The 14880-nt window shown below is 38.1% G+C and overlaps 1 protein-coding gene across 7 annotated transcripts in view; it reads left to right on the forward strand.

Annotated features, from left to right (window-relative positions):
• The window catches only part of LOC106880808 (cGMP-dependent protein kinase 1), a 170886-nt gene that overhangs the window by 6187 nt on the left and 149819 nt on the right, over positions 1–14880 (forward strand). For 2 of the 7 annotated variants that reach the window (XM_089355255.1, XM_089355256.1), the window contains one exon: positions 2985–3091. The exons of 4 other annotated variants lie outside the window; for them this stretch is intronic. The gene's annotated coding sequence lies outside the window, so the exon portion shown is untranslated. Of the gene's footprint in view, positions 1–2984; positions 3092–9502; positions 9546–14880 lie in introns of all 7 variants that reach the window. One more of the 7 variants, XM_089355252.1, reaches the window with a different exon arrangement.

Consider the following 14880-nt stretch of genomic DNA (forward strand, 5'->3'; position numbering starts at 1 on the left):
CCAACTCATGGATAGATAAATGCATACATACGTTCACATTACCATAGAAGCACAGAAGTACGCAAACGGATAGACACAGTGAGAAATATGTGTGCTTACATACATATAGAGAGATAGACGCGCATACACGCACATGCGCACACAAACACTGAGATAGTGTTTTTAACTCCTGAAACATGTTGGACCGTTGAAAGAGAACTAAAGGAGTTCTTTGTCATGTAGTGTACTTAGCTATACATGCATACATACATACATATGTACATACATACATATGTACATACATACAGACATACATACATACACACACACATGCATAATGCAGACATATATACATACACATCCATATACATATATACATATATGCATGTACATACATGTACGTATATATGCATTACTCACATATTATTTGTATTATATATATATATATATATATATATATATATATATATGTATGTATGTATATATATATACACACATGCAGATATGCATGCATACATACATACACGCGTATATATTTACACACACACACACACACACACACACACACACACGCTCACACTCACACATACACAGACATGCAAGCACATACACATCCGCACATAAGTCTATATGCTGACATAGTCTATATCTAGGTCTACATCAACCAATATATATCTCCAATTTTAAGATGCTGTTATTTGAGGGGAATTTGATTGGTATTTCTAGCTGGTCGCGTAGCCGCGTACAGGCTTTATCGACGACATATTTCCTGATGGAGTAAACCTATAGTGAAGAGTTTTTTGTTTTTTTTAGCTCTCTTTTATTCCGATATAATCCCTTTCACGACTAAGATGCTTTGAGCAGTACCGTCTTAAGACAAGAGCACACTAGATAGTAGCCCGGGGTTCCCCATATGTCTAGAGGTCCTTATAATCATATATGTGTACTAGAGCTGAGTATGAAGGGTCGGTCACACGACGGCCCTAAATTTATAGGAATATAAAATCAGCCCCCGTACTTCACTGATATGTACTTTCGTCGATTATTGAAGGATGACCGATCCATTGACCTCCGTATGTAAAATGTGGCACCTAAATACTGCAATATATTTTGCTTGACTTTACCTCATTCAATATACTGTCTATTGGCGGAATTCTGGCTTAAACACCGTTATATATCCCCTCATAACATTTTAGATTTTTTCGAATTTTCAGAAAGTTATTGTGAATTTGTGTTCTCCTACAGGCGTAGGAGTGGCTGTGTGGTAAGTAGCTTACTTACCAACCACATGGCTCCGGGTTCAGTCCCACTGCGTGGCACCTTGGACAAGTGTCTTCTATTATAGCCTCGGAACGACCAAAGCCTTGTAAGTGGATTTGGTAGACGGAAACTGAAAGAAGCCCGTCGTATACATGGTTATATATATATGTATGTGTGTGTGTATATGTTTGTGTGTCTGTTTGTCCCCCCAACATCGCTTGACAACCGATGCTGATGTGTTATCGTCCCCGTAACTTAGCGGTTCGGCAAAAAGAGACCGATAGAATAAGTACTAGGCTTCCAAAGAATAAGTCCTGGGGTCGATTTGCTCGACTAAAGGCGGTGCTCCAGCATGGCCACAGTCAAATGACTGAAACAAGTAAAAGAGTAAAGAGTAAAAGAGTACACACGAGAATTCATACGATTATATATATACATTAATTTTTTTTTTAAACCTCCACCTCTCATAAATCCTAAAAGTTCCACTCTTTTTTCGAATTGTCGTTTTAAAAATCAGAGTTTAAGAAACGGACAATCGGAAATTTTTGCCTAAATCTCAGCAATGAACCACCCCTGGGTGAATCATCATTCCATAAAACGTGTTTATGGGGAGAAAAATATTGAAAAACATCAATGCATATCAGAGCGACAAAGAAACGAGGAAGGTATAAGGTGGTCGTGGGATGTGCTATTTATTTATTTATTTATTTGTTTATTTATTTATTGCATAACCATATGATCTCCCGTGAGTAAAAAACAAACTTCAAAGATTTTCCGAAAATTAAAAAAAAGAAAGAAGTTAAGAGGGTTATATGTGGTACTTGAACCAGAATTCTAACCATCTATTTTCTCTACTGTCATAGTGCCATTTGAACACCACTTTCCGATCCGTCCTTTAACAAAACATGACAGAGTGTAAGTTGTTATTTCTAGCTTGTAGGGCGACCACGTAGAAGTTCCCTCGTTGGCTCACTGTTATGTAGTGTGGTTAAACATAAGGCAGTCTGTATGGCCACGTTTCATTTCATGTCATTATACATTACGGTATTACAACTCAATATAGGCACAGTCGTGGCTGTGTGGTAAAACGTTTGCTTCACAACCAACCACATGGTTCCGGGTTCAGTCCAACTGCGTGGCACTTTCAGAAAATGTCTTCCACTATAGCTTCGGGCTGACCAAGACCTTGCGAGTGGATTTGGTAGACAGAAACTGAAAGAAGCCCGTCGTCTGTGTGTGTGTGTGTGTGTGTGTGTGTGTGTGTGTGTGTTTGTCCCCTACCGCTGCTTAGTGTATTTACGTCCCTGTAACTTACCGCTTCGGCAAAACAGAGCTTCTTTTACCTTTAGGCGCTGGCGTGACTGTGTGGTAAGAGGTTTGCTTCCCAACCACATGGTTCCGGGTTCAGTCCCACCGCGAGACAATTGGACAAGTGTCATCTTCTATAGACGAGGGCCAACCAAAACCTTGTGAGTGGATTTGGAAGACGGAAACTGAAAGAAGCCTGTCGTGTGTACATATATATATATATATATATATATATATATATATATATATATATACATACACGTGTGTGTGTGTGAGTGTCTTTGTGTCTGTGTTAGCCCCACTACTACTACCACCACTACCACCATCACCGCTTGACAATCGGTGCGGGTGTGTTTACGCACCTGTAACTTAGCGATTCAGCAAAAGAAACCGATAAGTACGTTAAGTACGATAAATTCGACTAAATATTCTTCCAGGCGGTGCCCCAGCATGGCCGCGGTCTAATGGCTGAAACAAGTAAAAGAAAAGATACTGAGAAAAGAACGAGCAGCATCCGTTAGTCCATTCAGCTCATCGAAAGCTTGTGAGTAAAAACTGGAGATTATCCTTAAGACTTAGACCCAGTTCGATTGCTAAAAGGAACTCTAGGTTCAGGTGGTTCCTTTCACTTACCCTCCCTGTCTATCTATCTATCTATCTATCTATCTGATTGTCTGTTTGTCTGTCTGTCTATCTATTTATCTATCTATCTGTCTATCTATCTATCTATCTATCCATCTGTTTGTCTGTTTGTCTGTCTGTCTATCTATTTATCTATCTATCTGTCTGTCTGTCTGTCTGTCTATCTATCTATCTATCTTCACACACACACATACATATATAGACATACACGTTATGCACACGCATGCACACACACTTATATACATATGCATACATACATACAAGCATAAATGGAAATATACGTAAATACTGTATAGGTATATATGTGTTAGTGTATGCGAATATATATTTGTGTGTGCGTGTGTGTGTGTGTATGTGTGTGTGTGTGTGTGTGTGTGTGTGTGTAAGTGTGATAGAGAGAGATGTTTTATTTATTAAGTGTCAAGTCGTTAGAACATCGAACAAAGGTTTCGTTTTATCTAGTTCCGTCCCTTTACATCAATTCCTCAATGGTTAATACAATTGCCAGTCGTATTCTGGAACTGATTTTATTCGATTTGTTTAATGACTTTCTTAGCGAAGGGAGAGCAGCGTCTTCATCTTCGCATAGCCCTTGATCATCGCACTACCTTTGATCTTTGCAGTGACCTTGACCTCAGCAGTTTTCTTGACCTCTACAATGTCCTTGTTCTATACTGAAAATGGATTTAAAAAGAGAAAGATATGATCACACATTACTACTGTAAGAAGTGATATATATGAAGATATTGAAAAATTATATTTACTCCGGCGATTGCACTGAATATTTGCAATAGAGTAGACGCCGTTAAAGGTACACAAGGACGCCAGGTGGGTTTAAATTGGGTAGTCCTTTCCTTAGATAGGAATCTTCAAGGACACCTAGGGGGGCAGGTGGTCGTGTTAAACAAGGTGACAGGTTAATCCTCTTACCCGGCAGGATAAAACACCTAGTACTAGTCGCTGGTGTTAATCACAGTAGCAGATCAGTTCTACCGTCCGACGGGTCTCTTTTAAGGCAACAAGGAAAAGCTGATGGAGTTAACTAAGACGACAAATCAGTCCTGCTATCCTACAGAACTTCGCTAAAGGTACCCTAGGGCCAGATGGTAGTGTCAAAGCAGGTGTCTGTTGAAGCCTATTCACCCAATAAATTCTACTTTCACCAGCTAAAATTGCAGAAAATCATATACAGGACATAGAGCACTTAAGAAGGACACAGATAATGTAATCATAAACACACCCCTAAAAAGACAGGTAGATCATATCTGGAACGCCTTTGACCAAAGATCTATTGATTCAGGGTTGATCTTTAACTAAACAAAAATATGTGTACATGGAAGGAGAAAGTTCGAGAGGATTATATAAGTTATGAGAATAGAAATCTAAACGGTCTATTTAGTGCTGAGTTTTGAGAGTCGGGGACAAGTTGAAGAACAAGTGATATGGTTAATATTGAAGGTAGGTGGGGAGGAAGAGGAGTTAATACAGAGTTTAGTGATTCGTGGAAGCGGAGCTGTTGTAGTAGCGATAATACAAGTGTCACTGTGACAGTGGCTATATCGCAATGACCAGCGTGTCTTAGCTACTCAAAGTTGCCATCATCAATATGTTTGTGTGTGGAAACGGGTCAGTCAAAGATACTCTGATATGGGAAACACAAAGACTAGCAACTAGTAGTGAACTACTTTTCTGGTTAAGATAGTAAAAACTTGCCTTTGCGATTTGATTTTGCCAATGTTCTAGATGTGTGGAGGCTGTGAGAAAAGACCAGAGATTGTGGAATCTAGTATTTCTCGAAAACGCGAAGGTTGCATGTACATATGTATAGTATATATATGCCGCCATGGATGTGTACGTGCATTTAATGCATACATACATATACAAGTATGTCATCCATTAAGTTATGCAGTTCTTCCATGTGAATAAGAAATATGTAATTTAGAAGCTAAACTTTAGGGAGGTTTTGAATACATATGAACACACACACACAGACACACACATAACACTTATATCGATGTCAAGGTAGTCAAAGTGTGTAATAGAATGATTAAGATTAAGCAATACGGCAAGCTTAGATTATACGACAGCATTTAACTTTGCAAACGTTGCACAATGTGCTCAGGTGGATGAACAAAAGGACAGGTTTTCTGAGACCCTCATGCAGACTACCTCCAAAATGAACAACAGTGACCTCATTATCGTGGCAGATAGCTTTAAAGAACATGTTTGGGCAATATGAAAATGGGTTTTATGTTGTGTATGGGGGTCATAGGTTTTTGCTCGAGGATTGAGAAGTGATCAAGGTTCATACCGTTTTGTGACATCAATAATTTGGCAATTCATAAACACGCGCTTCAGAAAATAGAACGGCTACCTGACCATCTACAAATCAGGTAAACACACAAGCGCGATAATGTTCATTCTCACCAAGAAATGGAATAGACAAATGGTTGTGAATGCTGGGTCATTCCCTGCTGAAGAATGTACCACCAAACATTGACTAATGGTTAGTGATTTCAAGCAAAGAGATAGGTAAACTCAGAAACCAAGAAGAGATTTGGACGCTTAAAGAGCCAAGTTATCTTTCAGATAACTTGCCGTGAGCTATAAATCAGATCAGTGACTGAAGCAAAGTCCCCACTAGACAGAAGTAAACATAGTGGTAAAGAGAATAATAGATTGGTTCCTTAAATCTAAGAGATAGACATGGAAAGACTGAAAGCAAGGGAGCAACAGAGAAGAAAATTAAGTAGCAAAACGAAAAGCTAAATATCAGGTATACTTGGCAGAATGAGAATCAGAAAGTAAAATATTTGCCAGTGTAATATTACAGATTACAAGGCAATGTACTATAGAGAGAATTGAGATATGTTGGGGAAAAGTGTGCATATATTGATAACGGTGCACTTGTTATTACTGATATTGAAAACAAAGTGATAGGAAAATGCAGTTATAAGGAATTATTGAATGAGGATGCATGAAGGAAAACGAACCTTCACAGATGCAAGATATTTAAGTCGATAGAAGCGGGATAGCAAACGTAATTAAGGACATAAAGATAGTGAAGGCAGTTGATCATCTAGGAATAATCGTTGAAGGGACTAAAATATGTAGCGAAGTAAGGCACATGCTAATAAGTCGTACAACCAATCAGGTGTTAAGTCGTGCAACCAATCAGGTGTTAAGTCGTGCAACCAATCAGGTGTTTTTGCCAACTGCTGCAAGGGCAAAGGACATGGTGCACTGAAAAGAGGATAATACGAAACCTCAGCTGTTGGATCAGGCTTTGGACGTTACAAAAAGAGTCATTGCAAATTTGGTTAGGAAGTGAATTAATCTAGATTAGATGCGTTTTAACTTCTTGCGAAGAAAAAGTACTAATGGAGCCACCTTCTTAGCGAAACAGCTACAGAACAACTTAACTAAGATACTTTTATGTATTTGTTTTGCAAGATTTTTGATGCGAAATCGTGTTGAAAGAGATATTATTATTATTTTTTTTTTTTGTGGGGATGGTCATTTTAGCCAATGTACTATTTATTTGATCTTCAATTTAGTTTTTATTCGTATTATTTTTAGTTTATACGTCTATCAAAGTTCTTTTGCCACACATTCTGTGACCTCATCAGTGACTCCCTGTCCCATGTGTCTCCTCTTGTCCTGCTTATTCCATTTTGTGGAATAGCAAAGATCTTATACCTAACATTTGTCGACCTGAGTTCTATACTCTGTAGTATGACAGCCTCTAAAGAAACTCGTATGAAGGCCGTACAAACCATGTGCAGAAGTGCAACAAAGATAGAGTCAGCAATGAGTTCAGCGACGAATTAAGAATACAGGGTTCATGAAGGTACAGGCTTCATCTACTTTCTTATTATTATAGCCCTACAGGCCAAATTCACGTAAACACATACAGGCGCGCACATGCACATGCACACACACACACATACACACACATTCACTCTCGCACACTCACTCATACATACAGGATCGAAAAGAAAAACTTCAGGAGAGTTTTTTTTTTTTGTATGTTTCAAAGCAAATACGGAATACATATGCAGTAGTGTTGCAACATGATGCTGAACAGCTTCAATTGATTGAGATGATCTTTGCATCCGAACCGCCCTTCTCCCACACTCCACCCCGAAATATACCTCACTCTGAGGGTGTTTACAATCTACAAGTAAGAAGTAAGAGACAAGACTCCAGTAATATCCGCTTGACCAATTGTTTTTGAAAATAATGACAGCACAGTTAGGACTGAATCTGGTTGTCAGGTGAAAGTAACATACATGTTTCGATCTCATTAGATCTCCTCAGTGGAGTATATTCAGCACAGAAATAATTTAAACGGAGTTTTTTTTTTTTCATCTTCTAAATGTAATGGGACTATTTCAACAGCTACTCCAAATTAATTCACATCACGCAGTCTCAGGACATAGTAGGCAAATCACCAGAGCATTTTTAAAATCTTTTCTTTGGCTGCTCTCCCTTCTTAACAAAGATAATATTTCTGGCCCCATGATGTGGGCTGATCCTCTTGTTGATTGCCTCAGTACGTCCTATAAAGCCATGTATCTTCGATAGTGAAATATTTATATGACATTATAATGTTAACGTCATATATATTATTTACGTGTGTGTGTGTGTGTGTGTGTGTGTGTGTGTGTGTGTGTGTGTGTGTGTGTGTGTGTGTGTGTGCGTGTGTGTGTGTGTGTGTGTTTGAAGAAGTTAATTGAAAGCGCTCACACTAGAAAAAAGTATTTCCAAAATGGTTAGTATCATCCTGGTGGCGAGCTGGCAGAATCGTTAGCACGCCGGGCGAAATGCTTAGCGGTATTTCGTCTGCCACTACATTCTGAGTTCAAATTCTACCGAGGTCGACTTTGCCTCTCATCCTTTCGGGGTCGTTTAAATAAGTACCAGTTACGCACCGGAGTCAATGTAATCGGCTTAATCCCATTGTTTGTCCCCTCTACGTTTTTCCACTTGTGGGCAATAAAGAAATATATATATATAAGACGTTGATATCATGTGCAAAATATACTATTTATTTATCATGTTAATGTCACTGCAATATTTAAAAAAATTTTAATACGTAAGATATATTTCATGATATTAATATAATTGAGCAATATAGAGCCATATGTAATTTATAAAACATGAATATATTCATGATATTAATATAACAGTATGATATTATATAAGCCATTTGTAATTTTTTTTTTTTCATATCAAAAGTATTATATGATAGAAAAGCCTTGCATAATATTTATAATATATCGTAATACTTCGATTAATGATCTGCTTTAACGTTAAGTATTTTTTAATCATAAAAATATATATTTAAACTGCAACGAATAAATGCTCTATGATTGCTTTAAAAGTCGAATACCCTCAATATTCGTTTATAATGTGCGCATGAGTATTTGTCGGTTCATCTGTTGTTCAGATATCATACAGACGCCGTACGTTTTGTACTATGCTCACAGTCTCTCTCCAACTCGTTTGTCTTAATTTTTTTAATTAATTAATTTACCTTTCCTGTACACCAAAACAGAAATTCAGTAGTGTGGTGAATGTGGTTGATTATGTAAAGAAATTAAAACAATGATTTTAGAAACAAAACGTAATCTTTTATTTGTTTCAATCAATAGACTACGGCCATGCTGGGGTACCGCTTTGAAGAATTTTTAGTTGAATGAATCGAGCCAATACTTTTCTTTTTAAAGTCTGGTACTTATTCTAGCGGTCTTTAAGCGGAACCGCTAAGGGTACGCAAACAAACCAACATCGGTTGTCAAGTGGGGGAGGGGCAAACACACACACACACACATATACATATCCACATACAAACATACATACAGATATACATGCATATATATATATGACGGGCTTCTTTCAGTTTCCGCCTACCAAATACACTCACAAGGCTTCGGTCGGCCCTCGAATATAGTAGAAGACACTTGCTCAAGGTGCCACGCAATGGGACTGAACTCGGAACCATTTGCTTAGGAAGCAAACTTCTTAACACTAAAAACTTGTAATAATAATAAGTAAACTGGAAAAATCGTTAGAGATTCAACTTCGACATTTTCTTTTTGGTGGGGGATAGTGGTGGCGAGAGGTCAGCCAACAGTATATTCGGTTTTAACGATTAAAGAAAGATATTTGAATGAAATTAAAAGTGCGCATCGTTTGTAGTCTACGAGTGTGTGTAATACAGAAATGGTTAGCCTTAGTTTGTGCATTTATCAACATATGTACCTGTTAGGAAATTGTTATTTGTGATAAATCCTTATCTATTCTTTAGACGCTTAAAGATAAACGAAGGTAACGAGGAAGACACATACCCTGTGAGTATAGTTTAAATAATGTCTGGTTTTATAGCTATAAAGAATGAGCTGGCTGGCTTAAAGTAAAAGTGCAAGAAGCTGTGAGTGCAGGTATTGAAGCAGTTAATTTGTTTCTAAAATAATTAAAAGAAATTATTTAAGATTATGGCTACACATAAGACATAAGATTCGTCTCACAAATGGAGGTGAAACTTGTCTATTTTCGAAGCTCATGCCAGCAAGAAGCCACATGGCAAAATAAAATTAAAAAATCATCGATGCCAAGGTCTAAAGTTGTTAAAAGTCGGATAACGTTGTAGTAATGTAGCTGGAGACCGTGAGTTAGGGCCCATGCTTGTGAATCGGGTCGAGATTGCAAGGGATCCTAAAGCCCTCCACGCATAAATTACGCTTCCCTTTATGTATGGAAGGCCAAGCAAGAAAGAAAGAAAGAAAGAAAGAAAGAAAGAAAGAAAGAAAGAAAGAAAGAAAGAAAGAAAGAAAAGAAAGAAAAAAGGAAGGAAGGAAGGAAGGAAGGAAGGAAGGAAGAAAGAAAGAAAGAAAGAAAAAAGGAAGGAAGGAAGGAAGGAAGGAAGGAAGAAAGAAAGAAAGAAAGAAAGAAAGAAAGAAAGAAAGAAAGAAAGAAAGAAAGAAAGAAAGAAAGGAAAAAAGAAAGAAAGAAAGGAAGAAAGGAAGGAAGGAAGGAAGGAAGAAAGAAAGAAAGGAAGAAAGAAAGAAAGGAAGAAAGAAAGAAAGAAAGAAAGAAAGAAAGAAGGGAGTTGAGTCACATCTCCACGGGTCTGAACATTGGTTTTTACATTATACCTGAAGTAATTTGTGTGTGTGTGTGTGTGTGTATGTGTGTGTGTGTGTGTGTGTGTGTGTGTGTGTGTGTGCGTGTTTACTGGCTAAGCCCGGCAAATAAAATTGGTTACCTTCGGATAAATGCGAAGAGACAGCTTTTTTTTTTTATTTACGGAATATCATAACAGTAGTGAAGAAGAGAAGATTAAGGGTGACTCATCAACTACTTCATACACCTTGGTTGGACAGAAGGTAGAGGGGCAGCTGCTGAAGGTCACTGTACTATCGAAATAAATTCCAGTAGACCTTTGAATAGAAGCAGGACTTGTATTAATTCGAGATCCTTCGGTAGGTTTACATGAAAAGAATGAAGAAGCACTGAGATCTAAAATACTTTCAAATACTCGAACTTCAGGGGCCAAACAACTGCGACAAAAGGCAGCCATTGTTGAAAAAAGATTTCTGCTGTCTTCACAGACCATTAGAATCACACAGCAAATAAAAGTAAAGCTAAAAATCAATGGCTTCTCCCGAGAAGATCGTAAACAATATAGACCACGACCAATGCGCTAAGCTTACGTCTGAGACGTATATTCTACCATTTCGTGAGCGAAGTGAGCAATAACCGATTACAAACAAACGATAATAATTCTTTCCAATTTTGAGACAAGGCCAGCAATTTTAAAAGGAGGAAATAAGTCGATTACATCGAACCAAGTAATATGATATTACTGATTCCGAAAGATGAAAAGTAAAGTTAACCTAAACTGGATTTGAATTCAGAACGTAAAGAGACGGAATAATTCCTGTAAAGTAAAGTAATATTTCTGACGCTCTCACGATTCTGTAACCTTGTCGCCTTCGAACAAAACAATGAGTGAAGAATACAAACAACTGAAAGAACATTTAAGAACAAAATTCAACCAAAACTTCACCATCCACATTAACAATTTCATAAGAGGACAATTGCCACACAAATCAATAGAAAATCGACTGACCAAATGTTAGCCGTGATGAACGAAGAAGGTAAAGAACTATGAGAAGAGATAAAAAGTCCCAACTTTTGGGCATTGAATGCTAGACTATATTGTGCTACAATTACCATTAGCTAACAAATGGGGGGGGGGGGGGGGAGAAGAGGTCTCATAGTAAGAAGAAACAACCAAAATGGATTACCTCTTTCGATACACATCAACAGTCTTGAGCACAAAACAAATAATAAATTCACTGCTCAGCAACTGCAACCTTATTATAGATTATCTAAAGTCTATGGAAACTGTCGGCATAAGATATTAATGGGCAAGCTAATTGTCCTTAAACACAAACTGCGACCGGCAAGGGAACAATTTCATGATAAAAAAAAAAGACACTTGCTAGAGCGAAAGTCCGTCAATCACAAATTTGCTAGAAGCCCACATGGATTTATCACAGTAACATAGGTCATATTATCAAGATTGTAAAATCTATCCAAAATGTTCAAGAGTCATTATGGAGAGGGACCTGGAATGTAAACAAACAACGCAACCGTGATGTAAAGTGGTTAAATTTGCTACAGAGTGAATATTGTGCAAACATCTCTTCCAAAACTAATAATATCAACAATGAAACTCTCATAACGGCGGTTGTAAAACTGGCGAACGTGAAATCACCTGGGAGAGACCTGATAGTCAGTTACTGGTGCAGAAACCATTCTATACGCTAGCCCTCGATAACCTGTTGAAAAGAACAATGAATGCTGAGACTGACGTATCGGACTGGTTGTCAATCGCACGTACAAGCCAGGAAACGCATGTAGCCAAAAACTACAGGTCATAGCATGCTTGAAAGTAATGTATAAATCATACACTGACTGTTTGAATGTATCCCTCATGGATTACAGCGAAACACAATATGGTAACAGAAGAGCAGGAGAAAAGAAAGGAGTTTAGGGCTGTGTTGAACTTCTCATCCTTGAAACTGTTCTAAAGGAAACTGAACAGCTCCACCGAAATCTGTTGGCTGTATGACTTGACCGTAAGATGGCGTGTGTCTCTGTTCCTCACTCTATGGTTATAGGTAATGTCATTAAGAATCAGAGAACAACATGGTCTACTGAACTATCGTTAAGAACTGTGACTGCTACTATAATCACTAACAGAATTAGGCTATCACTACTATTGTACGCAATTGAAATAGCATTAGATTAAAACTTCAATCTATGTATTAAACTTAATGTATACACACCGTCCATTTAAGCTGGTAACAATGACACACGGATGGCGATTTTGAGTTGCGTACACCGAGTGTTTCTATAGCTCGGAAAACTTCCGCAATATCAAAGCATTGTACAATACCCTCTTTCTTATATATCGAAACACGAATTTTGTTTAAGTAAATGACAATCGGGTACACGCCATTGACAAGCATCAAGAAACGCGAAACGCTTCTGTTGTTCCCGTGAGTTACTGCTGCGACGATGTTCGTCTCGCTTCAATACATACTGTGCTTCAAGACAAGTCTATGAGATTTTATCTCAGACAATTCCACAGAATTATGACATCTAACGGTGGGTGTACATTTAATATGATACACAGGTACCGATTTTAATGTAGTATCATTTCAACTGGGAGAATACGTCCAAAGATCAGCAAACAACAGCATTAATTATCGATTCACTTGAACTATCACAAACAATTTCTTTTACTTTGATATACACCAAAATTCAATTTCATCTCCCCAATAAAATTGTTACGGGATTTACTAAATTGTTCAAATTTTAAATCATTTGGCAAACGGGCTCCCATCACTTATACGCGTACGTAGTCTGCTCGTAGATCAAATTGCAGCTCGTTATGTGAGTTTAATTTTCTTCAGAAAAACCGTTCGTTATTCAGTTTGTTCGATTAGAGAGCCGTTCGTACCCACTGTATTTAATATATCTATTATGTCTTCAAGCATTGATTATCCTAAATAGGTTTATTGATTTATCATTCCTTATTTAACATTAAAAACATTTATAAATGTCAAATCTCAGCGAGAACGTTAACAACGATTTATAACGTCATTTTTATGTGAATTAACCTTTCACTTAGCGATCTCTTGCTTAACGGTTGGATATATGGAACCTGCCAGGGTATTCTTGTACTCATATTAATATCATATTTGCAGACTCGTTTAAATTTTGGAATTACGTAGGAGTTTCTTACGTTCAGAGTTCGAATCCAATTGAGGCCAACTATGTTTTTTGTTTTTTGTTTGTTTGGTGGGTGATTGCCAATGAAATAGGGCGCCATTCGGCTATGCTTTTTCTCTCCACAAATGTGCCAAATTTTGGAAATAAATGTTTTTATATTTTACAAGAGCCACATTAATTCTGTGATATACTCAAGATGCTAATATTAAGGCACAAGGACAAAGCGGCGAGCAGGCAGAATCGTTAGCACGTCGGGCAAAATGTTTAGTGGCATTTCGTCAGTCTTTACGTTCTAAGTTCAAATTCTGCTGTGGCCGACTTTACCTTTCGAGATCGATAAAATAATTACCAGTTGAACACAAGAGTCGACGTAATTGACTTGCCCACTCCCTCCAAAATTGCTGGCTTTGTGCCAAAATGTGAAACCAATATTAAGGTACAAGGGCAACACGGTGAGCTGGTACAATCGCTAGCACGCCGGGCAAAATGCTTAGCGGTATTTTGCCTGTCGCCACGTTCTGAGTTCAAATTCCACCGAGATCGACTTTGTTTTTCATCCTTTGGGAGTCGATAAATTAAGTAGCAGTGAAACACTGGTGTCGATGTGGTCGACTAGTCCTATCCCCCAAAATTTTAAGCCTTGTGCCTATAGTAGAAAGGATTATTATTATTATTGTACTGCCGAGGTAGATATTACCTTTCGAGGTCGATAAAATAAGTACCAGTTGAGTATTTGGGTTGATGTAATCAACTTGCCACCCCACGTGAAACTGCTGGCCTTGACGCCAACATTTGAAGCCAATATTATTATTTTCTACTCTAGGCACAAGGACCGAAATTTTGGGGGAGGGTGCCACTCGATTAGATCGACCCAGTACGCAATTGGTACTTAATTTATCGACCTCCGAAATGATGAAAGGCAAAGTCGACCTCGACGTAATTCGAACTCAGAACGTAAAGACAGACGAAATACTGCTAAACATTTCTGCCAGCTCGCCGCCTTTCTGTTAACAATAATATTGGTTTCTAAGGCGGCGAGCTGGAAGAAACGTTAGCACGCCGGGCGAAATGCTTAGCAGAATTTCGTCTGTCTTTACGTTCTGAGTTCAAATTCCGCCGAGGCCGACTTTGCCTTTCATCCTTTCGGGGTCGATAAATCAAGTACCAGTTATGTACTGGGTCCATCTAATAGACTGCTCCACCTCTTCCCACCAAAAAAAAGTTCAGGCCTTGTGCCTAAAGTAGAAAAGAATCGTTAGCACGCCGGAGAAAATGTTTAAGCCCATCATCTGAACTTTACGCTCGTAGTTCATATTCCGCCGAGGTCGACTTTGCCTTTCATCCTTTAGGCATCGATAAAATAAGTATGAGTTCAGCACT

Source organism: Octopus bimaculoides, chromosome 7 (assembly GCF_046866305.1).
Source record: "Octopus bimaculoides isolate indiv1 chromosome 7, ASM4686630v1, whole genome shotgun sequence".
NCBI classification, from domain to species: Eukaryota; Metazoa; Mollusca; class Cephalopoda; order Octopoda; family Octopodidae; genus Octopus; species Octopus bimaculoides.